The sequence below is a fragment of the Pinus tabuliformis genome, chromosome J, assembly GCF_031772625.1.
Source record: "Pinus tabuliformis cultivar Carrire ecotype Pingquan chromosome J, CPIR1, whole genome shotgun sequence".
In the NCBI taxonomy this organism is placed as follows: Eukaryota; Viridiplantae; Streptophyta; class Pinopsida; order Pinales; family Pinaceae; genus Pinus; species Pinus tabuliformis.
The window spans coordinates 313,045,845-313,060,841 of NC_142295.1; positions in this window are offsets into that span (position 1 = coordinate 313,045,845).

Below are 14,997 nucleotides of genomic sequence, written 5' to 3' on the forward strand. Positions count from 1 at the left end.
CAAAAACATACAACAATTCCACATTGAAGTACTAAAAAGAGCTTCTCTCATGAAGACATAATGAGAAAAGACTAAAAAAAGTTGCATTACAAAAGTAACAATTGTTGTAGATGAAATAAGAAGGATGGAAAACCCCTAACTAGGTTCTATCCATGCTCAAAATTCCTTCAAACTACTTCCAAAAAATTGATTATATTTAGCACTAAAAGACTTGAACTTGCAAAAATTCCTTCGTAAAGTACTCAAATCAGAAAATCGAGGCTTCCAATGAGTTCAGGACACTCAAAAACCCCCATCTATGCTCTTCTTGAGCCAAAAAAGGTTAAAAATTGAGCAAGCTATGCTTCTCCAAGCCAAGCTCTGAAAAGAGGTTGGAAAACCCCTGACTAGGTTCTCTCCATGCTCAAAATACCTTCAAATTGCTTCCAAAACATTGATTGTCTCTCACACTAAAAGAGTTGAACCTGCAAAAATTCCTTCATAAATTGCTCAAATAAGAAAACTGAAGCTGCCAATGAGTTTAGGACACTCAAAAAACCCCATCTAGGCTCTTGTTGAGCTCAAAAAGGTTAAAAATTGAGAAATCTATGCTTCTCCAAGCCAAGCTATGCTATCTATCTTGCAATTTGGCCAAACTTGCTAATTTTCCTGCAAATTCTCCCTTTACACAGTCCGTCGAGTGGAAAATCCCTCTGCAAAAGGTGCATTCAGTAGCCTCATTAAATTTCCCATTAACCCCTATGCACAAAAATAGGCAACATGGAGCAGCCATAAGGCTAGGGGCTAGGGCCAATGGTCTACCCCCCATCGACGTTGGCTCCTCTTTCATCGGGCTGTGGTCACATTATCGAGATGTGGTCGGGGGTCGAGGCCAACTACCCGCCCCCGCCAAGCTAGCTCCCTTCCTTCTCACCTTTAGTTATGCGGAAACATTATGACTAGGGGCTAAGCCTTAACTGTCGCCCTCATCGTCAGCGCCCCCCACGCCTATTCGTCGTTGGTCTTATCAAATGCCAATGGGACCAAGGCTAGTTCCAAGTTCCCCGCCCCTCCCACTAAGTTCGTTGTCCCGGTCATATGGCCTTCACACATGATCTGGGGCTAGGGCCTAGTCCTCGACCCCACTCTGCTTCCATCATGGTCCTGTGGACGATGTTATAGCCAGGGGCTAGGGATAACATTCGACCCCTCCCCCAACATACAAACAATATAAATTTAAATATAATTCGGCCACATGGTATGTTAAGAACCAACGTGTGATCTGCTGGTCAAGCATGATGTTTGTACATGACAGGTCTGGGGGTTGAAACCTGTCGAGGCCTTTGGGCCTATACACAAAAATTTTGACCAATGTGGAGGCACCACGTGGCAGCTTCCGATTGGGCCACCAAAATTGCATGAACCAATCAAATGATGCCAATTCATCCTTGTATGGAGCGACACTTGGTGGGATCTAATTGGCCCTCCATCGCCTAGTTGGCATGCTGACATTAGCATGCCATTAGTAGTATGGATTTCTTAGTCAGTAGCCCAATCAACCCATCAACAATTTGTTTTTACTGTTGGTCAAAAACTTCAGAACGCCATAAATTATTCATATGACGTTGGATTGAGGCAATTCAAACATTGTTGGAATAGAGACGATGAACACTATGTATTGACATTGATTTTAGGAGATTCTGAGCACTTTCATTTTTGAGCCTATTTTTTTTTATCTCCAAATCAATCTTCGGGAGCATTTATCAAGGGATGAGTTACAAAGGGAAGGAGTGGGAAGAATATGTATAGGAGGGTAGGGAAGCACACACCAGAACACATCAACTAAGATAACATAAAACCAAGAAGAGAAACCCTAAAAATATTTGACAAGCAACATCTGAATCAAGAGATTAACTTCTTGACCAAAATATTTCAACGCATTTGCTACAAGAAAAAGGTCATTGATATGACCATAAGAAAGGTACAAAGAAAGTGATCACCCTTGTTATAGACATTTTTGTGCCTTACAGCTCTAAGCATGAAATGTCCATAAACCAAGGGATCCTAAGTCCCTAAAAGTGTTGTTCCTACCCCTAGAGGAACAAGGTCAACCAATTACAACTTCTCCCAGAAGTTCTCCACCAGAAACTGCTCAGAATCAGTCAAATCAGGATCATTTCAGCTGCTCCACTAGCTAGCTGCGTTGCATAGCACCCCAGTACACTAGCTAGGTGCGTTGCAACGCACCTAAATGCACTACCTGGGTGCGCTGAGCGGGAAATGACAAATGGCAGTGTCATTCCGCGAGGTGGACAGACAATGGAAGCTTCCAGAATCTTCCCCAATGACACTTGCCTCACTGAGTTCGACCAAGGATGAGTAAGAGGCTCTCAGTCTCCAAGTGGAAGCAAGAACTGACAGAGAGAGGCCACTAGTCAAATCATAAGCTGACTCATCCTATTTGAATACATCTATATATGGATCCCTCATCCTAGAGATCCAGAGGCTGGAATTTTGTACATTGCAGAGAATTGCTGTTGGTTTTGAGATAGAGATCAGTGTATTGGGTGATTTATGCTTTGTTGGAGGTGAAGAGGGGATTCCTTTGCTGGGGGGTTGATGCTGGATCAGGAATCATCGGTTGTAACTCCTCCTGGACCTTCTTGTTATATCAATAAAACTATTTGAGTTTCTCCTACATGCTTGTGTATCAATGATGTTTTGTTATATTTGCATGTTTAGCTTAAATCTGATCCTAAGCTATTTATGAATATAAATCCATGTCTTTGTGTAGTTTTCCTCTTCTGTGATCTTGCAGGAACTTGGTGAAGCTGGGCAAGTGAGGGAGCAGGTAGCTGGAAGTTGTCAAAGGGGAGAGAGATTGGATCAAAGGACTAGCGCAAGACACAGGTTGGTTCATCCTATTCCTCTTCGTTTATAGTTCATAAAGAAGAATACGAAAGTAGTTTTCCTTGTTTGTTTCTAAGGTACTGTCACACCTTAGTGGGATAGGGGCGTTCTGAGTAGACACTTTTCCCGTTAACAAAATGGCGACTCCGTTGGGGATCGTGTCTAGTTAGTTTGTTTGTGTTTCTCTTGTTGTTTGTTTCATAAACACAGAAGTAACAATCGAACTGCATTTTCCATTATCAAATGCAAAGTAGACACCTGCTACTTCAATCCATTCACTGGATTTGTTTATGATTTGAACAGCTGATTCACAAGTGATCTGATTACCCTTTGTGATAGCTCTTAGACCTCCTTTAAATCCACCCTCTGATTGTGCATTTCTGATTGCTTTTACTCGGCCAAAATCCATAGATTAAACTGCAAACCGTGACCCAGAACCTGGATAGAAGTCTCGTTTCTGCCCCAGCGCAGGCACTGTGAAGAGACTCTGCATTTCAACGTAGTTTCCGAGAGGGCTACCTACGCTGCAATTCAGTTTCTCTGTGTAACAGGTGCGCTGATCAGCCTAGCCCTGTGCAGCTGAGGTTCTTTGCTTCATTTTTTTCAGTTTTGTCTCTGATTTTGCAGCCTGTGATCAGTGTGTGTCTGTTTAAAAACCCCTTTTCTTTGCCTTAATTCCGCCTCCTTTGTACAAAAAGACTGTAGATGTTCTTTGTGTGTTTGTTACATCATTTACAGTTTTCCATTGAAAGAGTAGAATAGTCATACTGTCGTCCTTGGATTTAGATTTGTCGTAAGTGTCGATTTTGATCTTAGGAGAAGGTTTATTTGCTGTTGACAGTCGATTATTCTTTTACTTTTGTCTTTGGGTTGAATTTGTCACTTTCTAGTGTCAAAACGAGTGTTTATTTCAAAATCATAGTGTCGTAATCTTCTCTACCTTTTGATTTCGAAAAGAAGCTTGTTTGTGTTTTTCACTTGAAAGAAAATTCAGATTTGTACATCAACTTTCTTTTTAGGCATCAATATTAAGAAAGTGAAAACAAATACATGCATATGTGCATTTGCATATTGATAGTCTGTTTGGCTTGATTTAGGAAAAGTGCATTTACAGTGTGCTCTTTGCTCTTTGAGAAAAGATTGTGTCTTTCTTTTCCCCTTGTAGCTAGGATTCTCATTGCTGAAAAGAGATAAAAGCTTGCTTATCATCTTTAGATTGCATTTTAGGAATTACATCTACATCTCGTGGTGATCCCAAAAGGCAAACTTCTAAGAAAGATCAACTTAAAATAAATTGAATGAATCTAACAACGCTTTGGAACTTAACGCACAACATTTAGAGGTCTAGGCTAGAGACGTATTCCGACGTCGTAAAGCCTGGTAACTGTTGTCCTCACTGATGGTTGGGTGATTCCTCCACTTTGAGACGATAAGTGCCAGTACGGACTTGTGCTCCCACGTACCGTCGAGTATATATTGGGAGACCCCTATAGGCTTAAAACCTTTTATCCATAGGAAGCCGTGTCGGCCGCCCTACTGATCGCAATGCATCGAACACAACATTCGGGAAGATTGACTGCCATACCGTAAAAAGTATTCTGCAGTTTTGCGATTGGTTTGGTACTCCCTCTACCTAGATCTCCAGAGCAGTCCCTTTCGTTCCTTTTCAGACTCCTTAACGGAAAAGGTCCATCTGAGCACTTGTCACTTCAGGCTCATTAAAAATCGAAGGAGACTAGAGTCATCTTTTGTTTTTTCTCGACTCTTTAAAATTGAAAAAACAAGTTGTGTCCAAGCGTCTTAAAATTTATTTTAAATGGAATATTCATACCCTTTTCCTACGTTGATCTTAGGTTGAGAAAATGGAGTCTACCGACCAAGGAATTCCCCTTGGTGGAAATCCTAGTCCATTCTCCTCTTGGGGAGATGTTGGTGCACCCCATATGGCCACATTGTCGCTTCCAGGACTGACGATTGGCTTGCCAGTCTGGCTCTTCTCAACCAATGTCGTTTAGAACACCACTATTCCTGAACAATCGAATCAGCAATTAGACGAGTCCAGAGTTGCCCACCAACCGTCTACTTCCTCTAATTCTTCCTCTCCTCCTTCCTTTTCGCTTGATGGGGCTGGCAAAGCCAAAAGTCAAGTTCCTAAGGAGAAGAAGGAGAAGAAGAAGAAAGAGAAGAAGAAGAAGGAGCCAAAGGCGAATGGAGGAAAACGAGTATCGTCTAACGAAAATCCACACACTGCACCGACCAGACCTAAATCGCCATGTGTCATTTGCAAAGGAGACCACTTTCACAGAGATTGTCCTTGCATCCCTCGGATACTAAGGGACTGGTCTCCTCGTTTGCACAATCCGGTGTCATCAACCTCTGGTGATCATGTTGAAAGCACACCGTCAACTAGCGAAAGTGAAGCCCCAGGACAAAGAGGGAAAGCTATATTTCCCTGTAAACTGTGTGAAGGAAATCATGCCATCCACTGTTGTCCCTTCTTAGACGAAGCGAAAAGAGTTTTGGATGATCGTCCGATTTCACCGTTACGACTTCCTCCTGGATATAAAAAACTCTTGCCGAATCCGTCGCTAGTTGAGAATCCAGCTGGCCCGCTCAAGTGGTCGGCTGAAACGCCTATCATCGAAGATAAACCATCTGAATCCATACCAGATGAAAGTCAAAAGGTCAAGGCAGCAGTTGACCTGGTCTTGCCTTCAGAGGTTTTATCTGCGGATGATACAGTCACTGAAGAGAACAAGGATGACACCGTCCAAATTCTCTTCATCAACACAGACTCCGACGAACATGGGGGCAATCTACCCATTCCCTTACCGCAGGAGGGAAATTCGTCAGAGCCATACCCGGCCGTCTACTCGGTCCCACCTCCAAGCAACCTAGTTGTCTCCTTCGACTGGAATCAACTAGGCAGACCCCGTTTACCAGCAAGCATACCATTCCGAATTATTGTTCAAATATATAGAATGGTCATGGCTGGTACCATCATAGATGAAGGGGCTTCTGTGAGTATCCTTTCCTCTACTGCTTGGAAAGCGCTTGGTTCGCCATCGCTGTTGCCTGAGATGAGAAATCTGACAGGTTTTGATAAAGGAACCAGTCGACCTTTAGGGATCCTTCCCAATGTGCCCATAACATTGAGAGGGAAGACAGTTCAAATGAACGTAATGGTAGTTCAAGGACCCTTGGATTATAACCTACTCCTTGGACGAGACTATATTTATTGCATGGGAGCCATCGTCTCCTCACTCTTTAGAGTAATGTGTTTTCCGCACGAAGGAAGAGTGGTCAAGCTCGTGGACCAGCTTTCATTTCCCGGATCGCGCATAGAAAATAGTCATATACCATCCCTAAATGGTCTATTCACGCAAGAAATGTCTCAATCTCCAGTCCGTCCTCCCGATGAGCGCGAGTAATTCGGAGGGATATGACTGAAACCCAGGGGGCATGCGTCCTGGTCTGCTTCGGCAGGAAAACTTCGGGTATAGGGTAGGTTTCCACGGGAGAATATGACTAGTCTGTACCTCGTCCGTGATTGGAAGAGGGGTTATTCTAGAATAGGATTCTCTTGTCAAAGTTATGTCAGGGATGGTCTCGTTATATCATCCGTTCACCTTTGTTTATCTCAGTAGACATCGCCAAAGAAGTGTTTTGTTTACGCCGTAAATAGAACAATCTTTGGGTAACCTGTAAGAGGTAGTACCCTTCCTGATAAAACGAATGTTTTGTCAGCTCGAATAAAGGGTGACCCTTACTGATAAAACGAATGTTTTGTCAACTCGAATAGAGGGAGACCTCGAAACTCTGTTTTATACTTGGGGGCATGCAAACCTTTTGGAGTGCAAGCAAGGGGCGACTATTTATTTTTTAAATTTTTAGGACCTCTAACCCTTTAAACCCGTAGGATTAGTCGTCACCTAACTTGCATAAAGAAAGGATGTGGGGCAAAAATCTAAAAGTTTCCGTTCTATATGAGACATTCTTATCATATGACTGGATTAATCGAGCAGTTTTAGCGCATAGTTCAAGCTCGTTAAAAAATAAACATAAGACATGAGCAAGTGTTTCCACCCGCGTTTAAGCTCATTAAAAAATGAACTATTCCCCGGTAAATAACCACCGTGAATGAAGATTTCAGCCATTAAAGCCTTGGTCGTGTTTGCACTGTCACCTCCACTTTTCCATTGGCCGATCATTCACCTCCATTTGATTGTTTACCCACTTTGAGGAACAGCTGCGAAGAGTGATTTCACTAGCCATCCTTGTGACACTGCCGTGATTGGAAAATTCCAAACCTTACCTGAAATCAGCTGCTACCCATTTTATCACTCGTTCCTCAAAAGACGAGTCTTCTTTAAGCTCTTTTCAACTGACTCATAAAATATGAAAAGATTGCCGAGTTTTGGCCTTCCAACTCGTTAAAGCGACCGGAAGTGCTATCCCTCCTCTAGATTTTAATCTTTTTGGACCTGAGGGATTATTGCACAAAAAGATCGAGCGCTTGTTTTGTTCGGCTCGTTAAAACTATCGAAAAATCATCCCTTCTGTATTGTTTTATACTTTTTCGGACTTAAGGGATTAGATGACGAAAAAGGAATTTCGGAGTTACCTTTACGTACCTTTTCAGACTCTCTAAAAATGAAAAGGACCGAGTTATCTTTGTCATTAAACTCGTTAAAAAGATTAATAGCGACAAACTTGTCTTTAGACGAGAACGAGTTTCACTATCGCTAGGCTCGTTAAAACATAGCGATGGGTTTTCCCGAAGGGCAAATTATAGAACAAGCACATGTTATCCTCCTCAAGCTTGACAAAAATAAAGAGGTACTGGTCAGCAATGACTGGGGAAAAATTGGGAAGAAACTCAAAGAATCTTTATTGGTAGCAAGTCGCTCTTGAACATGACACTTCCACTCCGTGCCTAAGTCGGGTTGGGTTGTTTCATTCACCGGTCACATCACCATGGTCACGCCATACCATCCACATTTGGGGTAAATGCTACCAATCCATCACATAAGTGTCGCCGACATGTTCAAGAGAAGTCATCCGTGTCCCATCCACTACCATACATTATACTTCATTCTTTCATGACCGCCATCCTGAACCATATATCATCAGATCGTTTTCACCTCTATCAAAATCATTTGCTCCGTTCCATGTCATTGATGTGGGATTCATCAAGGCCCTCCTTTGACGGATCGCTTCTTGTTGACATCAGCTCATTATCCAAGAAGTTGATCTAGGAACACCCCATTCAGTACTTTGAAGCTTGCATGCCTCAATGGCAAGTTTCTCACTTCCGGCGACAGGTATACATCAATGACCTTCGACCGAAAGATTTTGCGTGGTGTTCGACGCCAAGTACTTTATTCACACCACGTGAATTGTACTGCAGTACCTTGAGGGTCATCATCATTATCGGTGATTCCTCTCGCGCTTGTTAACAGTTTACATCATCGACTGGTAATCAAGCGATGTATTTCCATGTTCGACTTCAAAACATTTCTCACATGGATCGACTTGTACTTCGAGTGAAGATCAGACGAGATTGAAGACCCCGGATCTAGTTTCATCCATCTGGGCTGCGATATATATTCAGGAAAAATAAAGACATTGACATGTACAACATTGCAGCACAGATAATCATCCTACCAAGAGGATGATGACTTCATCAGAATCATCAGTCTACCATCAGACGATTGTCTGTCCTATGTACATAAAAATGAATTTATAAAGCTGAGCATGGGAATGCCCGCCTCAGCTAGATCATGAAAACAGTATGAAGATAATGTATTGTATTGTATCTTATTACAGGTCTCCTCCCAGCATTGAAAGAACTTCGGATCCTCCTAATAAAGCATTTCACCCGATAAACGGCCTCATACTTTAGGGGGCAACTGTTATAGACATTTTTGTGCCTTACAGCTCTAAGCATGAAATGTCCATAAACCAAGGGATCCTAAGTCCCTAAAAGTGTTGTTCCTACCCCTAGAGGAACAAGGTCAACCAATTACAGCTTCTCCCAGAAGTTCTCCACCAGAAACTGCTCAGAATCAGTTAAATCAAGATCATTTCAGCTGCTCCACTAGCTAGCTGCGTTGCATAGCACCCCAGTACACTAGCTAGGTGCATTGCAACGCACCTAAATGCACTACCAGGGTGCGCTGAGCGGGAAATGACAAATGGCAGTGTCATTCCGCGAGGTGGACAGACAATGGAAGCTTCCAGAATCTTCCCCAATGACACTTGCCTCACTGAGATCGACCAAGGATGAGTAAGAGGCTCTCAGTCTCCAAGTGGAAGCAAGAACTGACAGAGAGAGGCCACTAGTCAAATCATAAGCTGACTCATCCTCTTTGCATACATCTATATATGGATCCCTCATCCCAGAGATCCAGAGGCTGGAATTTTGTACATTGCAGAGAATTGCTGTTGGTTTTGAGATAGAGATCAGTGTATTGGGTGATTTATGCTTTATTGGAGGTGAAGAGGGGATTCCTTTGCTGGGGGGTTGATGCTGGATCAGGAATCATCGGTTGTAACTCCTCCTGGACCTTCTTGTTATATCAATAAAACTATTTGAGTTTCTCCTACATGCTTGTGTATCAGTGATGTTTTGTTATATTTGCATGTTTAGCTTAAATCTGATCCTAAGCTATTTATGGATATAAATCCATGTCTTTGTGTAGTTTTCCTCTTCTGTGATCTTGCAGGAACTTGGTGAAGCTGGGCAAGTGAGGGAGCAGGTAGCTGGAAGCTGTCAAAGGGGAGAGAGATTGGATCAAAGGCCTAGCGCAAGACACAGGTTGGTTCATCCTATTCCTCTTCGTTTATAGTTCATAAAGAAGAATACGAAAGTAGTTTTCCTTGTTTGTTTCTAAGGTACTGTCACACCTTAGTGGGATAGGGGCGTTCTGAGTAGACACTTTTCCCGTTAACAACCCTCCTCTCACAACTCCCAATCTTGCAAAGGGAAATCATACCTACCCTAAATTCATGGTGTGCCAAAGTTCTAAGAAGAAGAGATATTGTATCCTCTTTCAAACCTATTTAAACCATTCGACAGAAGATGAGATCCATCAAAGATAGGATTGACCACCTACAACTAAACACTGTTTACAAGGTGGTTTTCTCCCGTGGGAAATGTTACATGAGAGAAACTAGAAGATCATTTAGAGTCATATTGAAGGAACATAGAGAAAACATTAAAATCGACGAACCAAATCTTTTTCCCTTGCAAAAAACTCCTCCAAATCAAGGCACCATATCTGACTTGAAAATACAAAGATCCTTGCCAAAGAATGGCATCAATATAAAAGAAAATAAAGAGAATAGTTGGAAATAATGAAGCACCCCAACAATCTTAATAGGAATAGCGGTATAGAGGTTAGTATCAACTAGCTCCCTTTAATCACACAACACTACACTCCTCATAATCAAGCCTAGCCTATCCTTTCTCCTTATTCCTTTATTGGTATGATTTTCTCATTCGTTGTCTCCCTCATTCTCTCCACTAGCCTCCTTACTCCATTCTTTCTTCTTTCCCCTTTATTCCTATCTTTTCCTTTTCTACCATTTCCTTTCTTCTGATTTCTTACACCCTTATTTTCCTTCTTTTCCTTCCTTTATCCCTTTTTTTTTCTTCTCTTCTGTTTTATTCTCTTCCCTTCCCTTTATCGTTACCTCACGTCTCCTCGGTCGACATCCAATGTTGTATATTTCATTGAATTCCGTTGGTTTCCTTTTATCTTGTACCATCTCTCTACATTCTAGGGTGTTAGTTTACCTTTATCATTTATAGGATAGTAGAATAGTACATATTAGTATAATGATAATAAATAGTATTGGTTACTTATTATTATAATTATTATATATTAATATCTTTTTATTTATTTATATATTCCTATAATTTATATAGAGTATAATGTTTTGTATCTAACATTAAATATTATAAATAAGTGCACTTTATGAAATAATTTTTATTGTTAATATTATCGGAATAATGATAAATAAATAAAATCATTTTTATTATATTTATTCATTTATCATTATTTTGTTTTTTAGGTTCTATAATTTAATATGTCAGTTGTTATTAGGGTTATTAATATTATCTTTATTAGATTTTTAATATATTATTATTACACCAATATTTAATATATTTACTATATTGAGATCATTAATAGATATTTGTGTGTGTTATTAGGGGTATTGATTTTAGATTATTAATATATTGTTATTACATTAATATTTAATATATTTATTACATTAAGATCAGATATTAATGCGTGTGAGATAATATTAGTTTATTTATTTATTAATATTAAATATTATAAGTTTTGAGTTATCATTTTAAGACATTTTTTAATGATATTGCAATATAAATGATATGTAACCATGAAAAATAAATATATGTATTATCATTACATATATTTATTTGTAATTATTATCATATTCTAAACCATATTTACTTTCATCTTATTTTTCATTAACATTCACTTTATAGGGTTTCTCTCTTTGGTTTTATGCTCTCTTAGTTAGCATGTTTTGGTGTGTGCTTCCCAAAATTTCTTCCTTTACATATCCCCCCCCTCTCACCACTTTGTAGTTCATACTTCGACATATGCTTCCACTTCTACCGCACCTACTGGAATATGCTTCAACTTTGGACCTTGCTAGTTTCTCATCTTCATCATCATGCTTGAATACCAACTGAAACTAAGAAAAAACTTATTTTCTCCTTGGTTATTGCCTTCATTAACATGTTCATAGGATTCTAGTGAATATTTATCTTTTCTAGCTTCTCTATCCCTCTTCCAAAATTGATCGTATGGAGTGGTACCTACACTATATATGCTTAGTCTTAGAATGAAAGGCTAAGTTCTTTGAAAGATGAATGTCACTATCTCTATCACTATACAACCTACAATTCTCTTGCTTCTTTCCCAATTCCTTCATGAACCTTTGTAACCAAATCATCTCTTTACTAGCATCTATAGCAATAACATACTCTGATTTTATTGTTGAAAGTGAAACAACCATTTGCAATTTCAAATCCAACTTAGTATTTTTCCACCTACAATAAGAACATACCTTGTGGTGCTCCTCATGCTATCTATATCACTTTCCTTATCTAAGTCAACATATCCATGTAAAACAATGTTTGAACTTCAAAAGAATAATTCCTTAGTAGTACCTCTCAAATACCTCATAATCCAGTTTATTTCCCTCCAATTCTCTTTACCTGGATTGTTCATATACATTCTCACAACTCCCACTGCATGTGCAATATCTATCCTTGTGCACACTATCACATACATCAATCTACCAACTTCTGATGAATATGGAACCTTGGATATGTAGCCTATCTCCTCCCATGTCTTAGGATACATCTCCTTTGTCAATTTTAAATGAATAGCCAAAGGTGTTCTAACTGGTTTTACATCTTTCATTCTAAATCTTTCCAACAAATTTCTATGTACTCACTCTGAGAAAATGTTAATTTATGATTTTTCCTCTCTCTTGTTATTCTCATACTAAAGATTTACTTTGCAACACCCAATTCCTTCACAAAAAATGAATTAGCTAATTTTCTCATGAGCACATTTATATCCTGTATGTTAGAACTTACAACAAGCATATCATCTACATATAATAAAAATATAATATAGCTACCATTATCTAGTCTCTTAAACTAAACACAATGGTTAGACTGAGATCTACAATAACCCTGTTCTATCATAAACCCATCAAACTTTAAATACCATTGCCTTAGAGATTGCTTTAAACCATACAAGATCTTCTTCAATCTGCATGCTAAGTTTTCTTTCCCTTTTACCTCATATCCTTGTGCTTGTTGCATATAAATATCTTCCTCCAAGTCCCCATGGAGAAAAGTTGTATTTACATCTAACTACTCACTACCACTAAATAGTTCTAATTGAAGTCATTTTGATAGTAGGAGAAAATATTTCATCAATAGAAATAACTTTCTTCTATGCAAATCCCTGTACAACAAGTCTATCATTGTACCTCTTTTACATCCATCTTCTTCCTTCAACCTATAAAGTCGTTTATTCTACAATGTTATTTTACTTGTAGGCAACATGACCAAGTCCAAAGCCTAGTTATGTACCAAAGAGTCCATGTCTTATTTCATGCCTTTCTTCCATTTCTTTCAAGTTTCTACCTGCATTGCTTCTTCACGTCTTTATGGTTTACCATAATCAATCAAAAACACATAATACAATGAAGGAGAGTATCATTTAGGGAGTCTAATTAACTTGGCTTATCTTCTAACAACACTTGTAGGATTTTGAGGTACCTCTTATTATTATTGCTATTGAATATTTTGATTTTCTGGCACCTTTGGAATTTCCTTTTTTGCGATTTCATTAAGCACTATGTAGTCTATGTTTTCCTTTTCCTGTTTTTTTTTGTAGCTTATCTTTGTAGATGACCTTCTCATAGAATACCATGTCTCTACTCCTAATGATTTTGTGATTTTCATAATACCATAAGCGATAGCCAAAATCATTAACTCCATATCCAATAAAAGTACACTTCTTGGATTTTGCCTCAAGCTTTGTTCTATTTTATTTCTCAATATGGACACATTCTTCACAACCAAAAGCCTTTAAAAATGAGCATTTTACCTTTTTACCCATCCTTGCCTCCTCTAGAATGCCACCATCCAAGGAACTTGAAGGCTCTATTTATTAAGGGGAGTCTTGCATGCAATCTCATAGACATTTCATGGTCCATGATTCTCTTGTTCATCCTTTATGACACACCATTTTCTTCTGGTGTTCCTAGAACTGTATTCTCTCTATGAATCCCATGGTATGAATAATAACTATCAAACTCTTTGTTGCTATATTCACCTCCATTATTTTGTCTGAGAGACTTCAACTTATTTCCTATATCATTATCGGCCAAAGCTTTTCCTTTCTTATTAGTATTACAAACAATAGATTTGTTTCTAATGCAGTAAAATCAAGTTTTCCTTATTGCATCATCAATAAATGTAAAATAATAATAAGTCACTAAGAAGTGATATCTGACGCGGTCCCCACACATCTATAAGCACAATATTTAACTTTTCACTCTTCTTTTCTTTCCCAACTCTGAGAAATGTGACTCTTTTCTATTTTCCATAAACACAATGCTCATAGAAGTCTGAAACAACCTTCTTCAAATAATTTCCTAGAGTGGAGAATATGCATCCCCTTCTCACTCATATGATCGAGCCTATGATGCACAATGTTGTATGCTCTGTTGTAAAAGATAAAGAAATAGAAAGGTCAACATTACCAATACTTAAGTACAATATAGCTACCTTCTCTCTCTTTTTTATTATTAGAGGTCCTCTAGTGACTTTCCATGAATTTCTTGTAAATGTGACTATACAACCTTCACTTCCCAACAACCCAGTTGAAATTAGATTTCTTCTTAATTTAGGAGCGTATCTTAACTCTTTCAACAACCGTTGCTTTCCATTTTTTAATTTATCTACTCCTTACCCTTTCCAACAATTGTACATCGTTCATCATCACCCAAATAAACCTGTCCAAAATCACCTTAAGCATAATCTCAAAAATATTTCCTATGGGGTGTGGCATGAAGTGAAGACCTTGATTTTATCACCCAAGAATTATAAATATATTTATTAAAATGATTAAAGCATCTTGTAACACATCACCTGTTGCATTTGCTTCCTTATTATTTTCCTATTGTGCATCTTCTCCTTTTCTTTTAGAGATCAACAATCTTTCATCTTGTGTCCTTTCTTCCCACAATGCCAACATTCCATCCTCCCTCTAAATTTGGATATGTCTTTCTTAGAATTTCCATGATTCCTTGGGCTCTTTCCTATCTCCCTTTTTCTTACCTTATTCTCTACATTCAAAGAATAACTTGACATCGCATATGTGCTTTTTCATCACATTTCCTTGCCAAGGATAACACCAACAACATCATCAAAATTTAAAGTGTTTGAACGAAATACATGATACTTACTACCATGACCAAGCCTTTCAACTTTCTGGAAATGAACATAAAATCAAAAGAGGCCTAGCCTCATCATGAAATTTTACT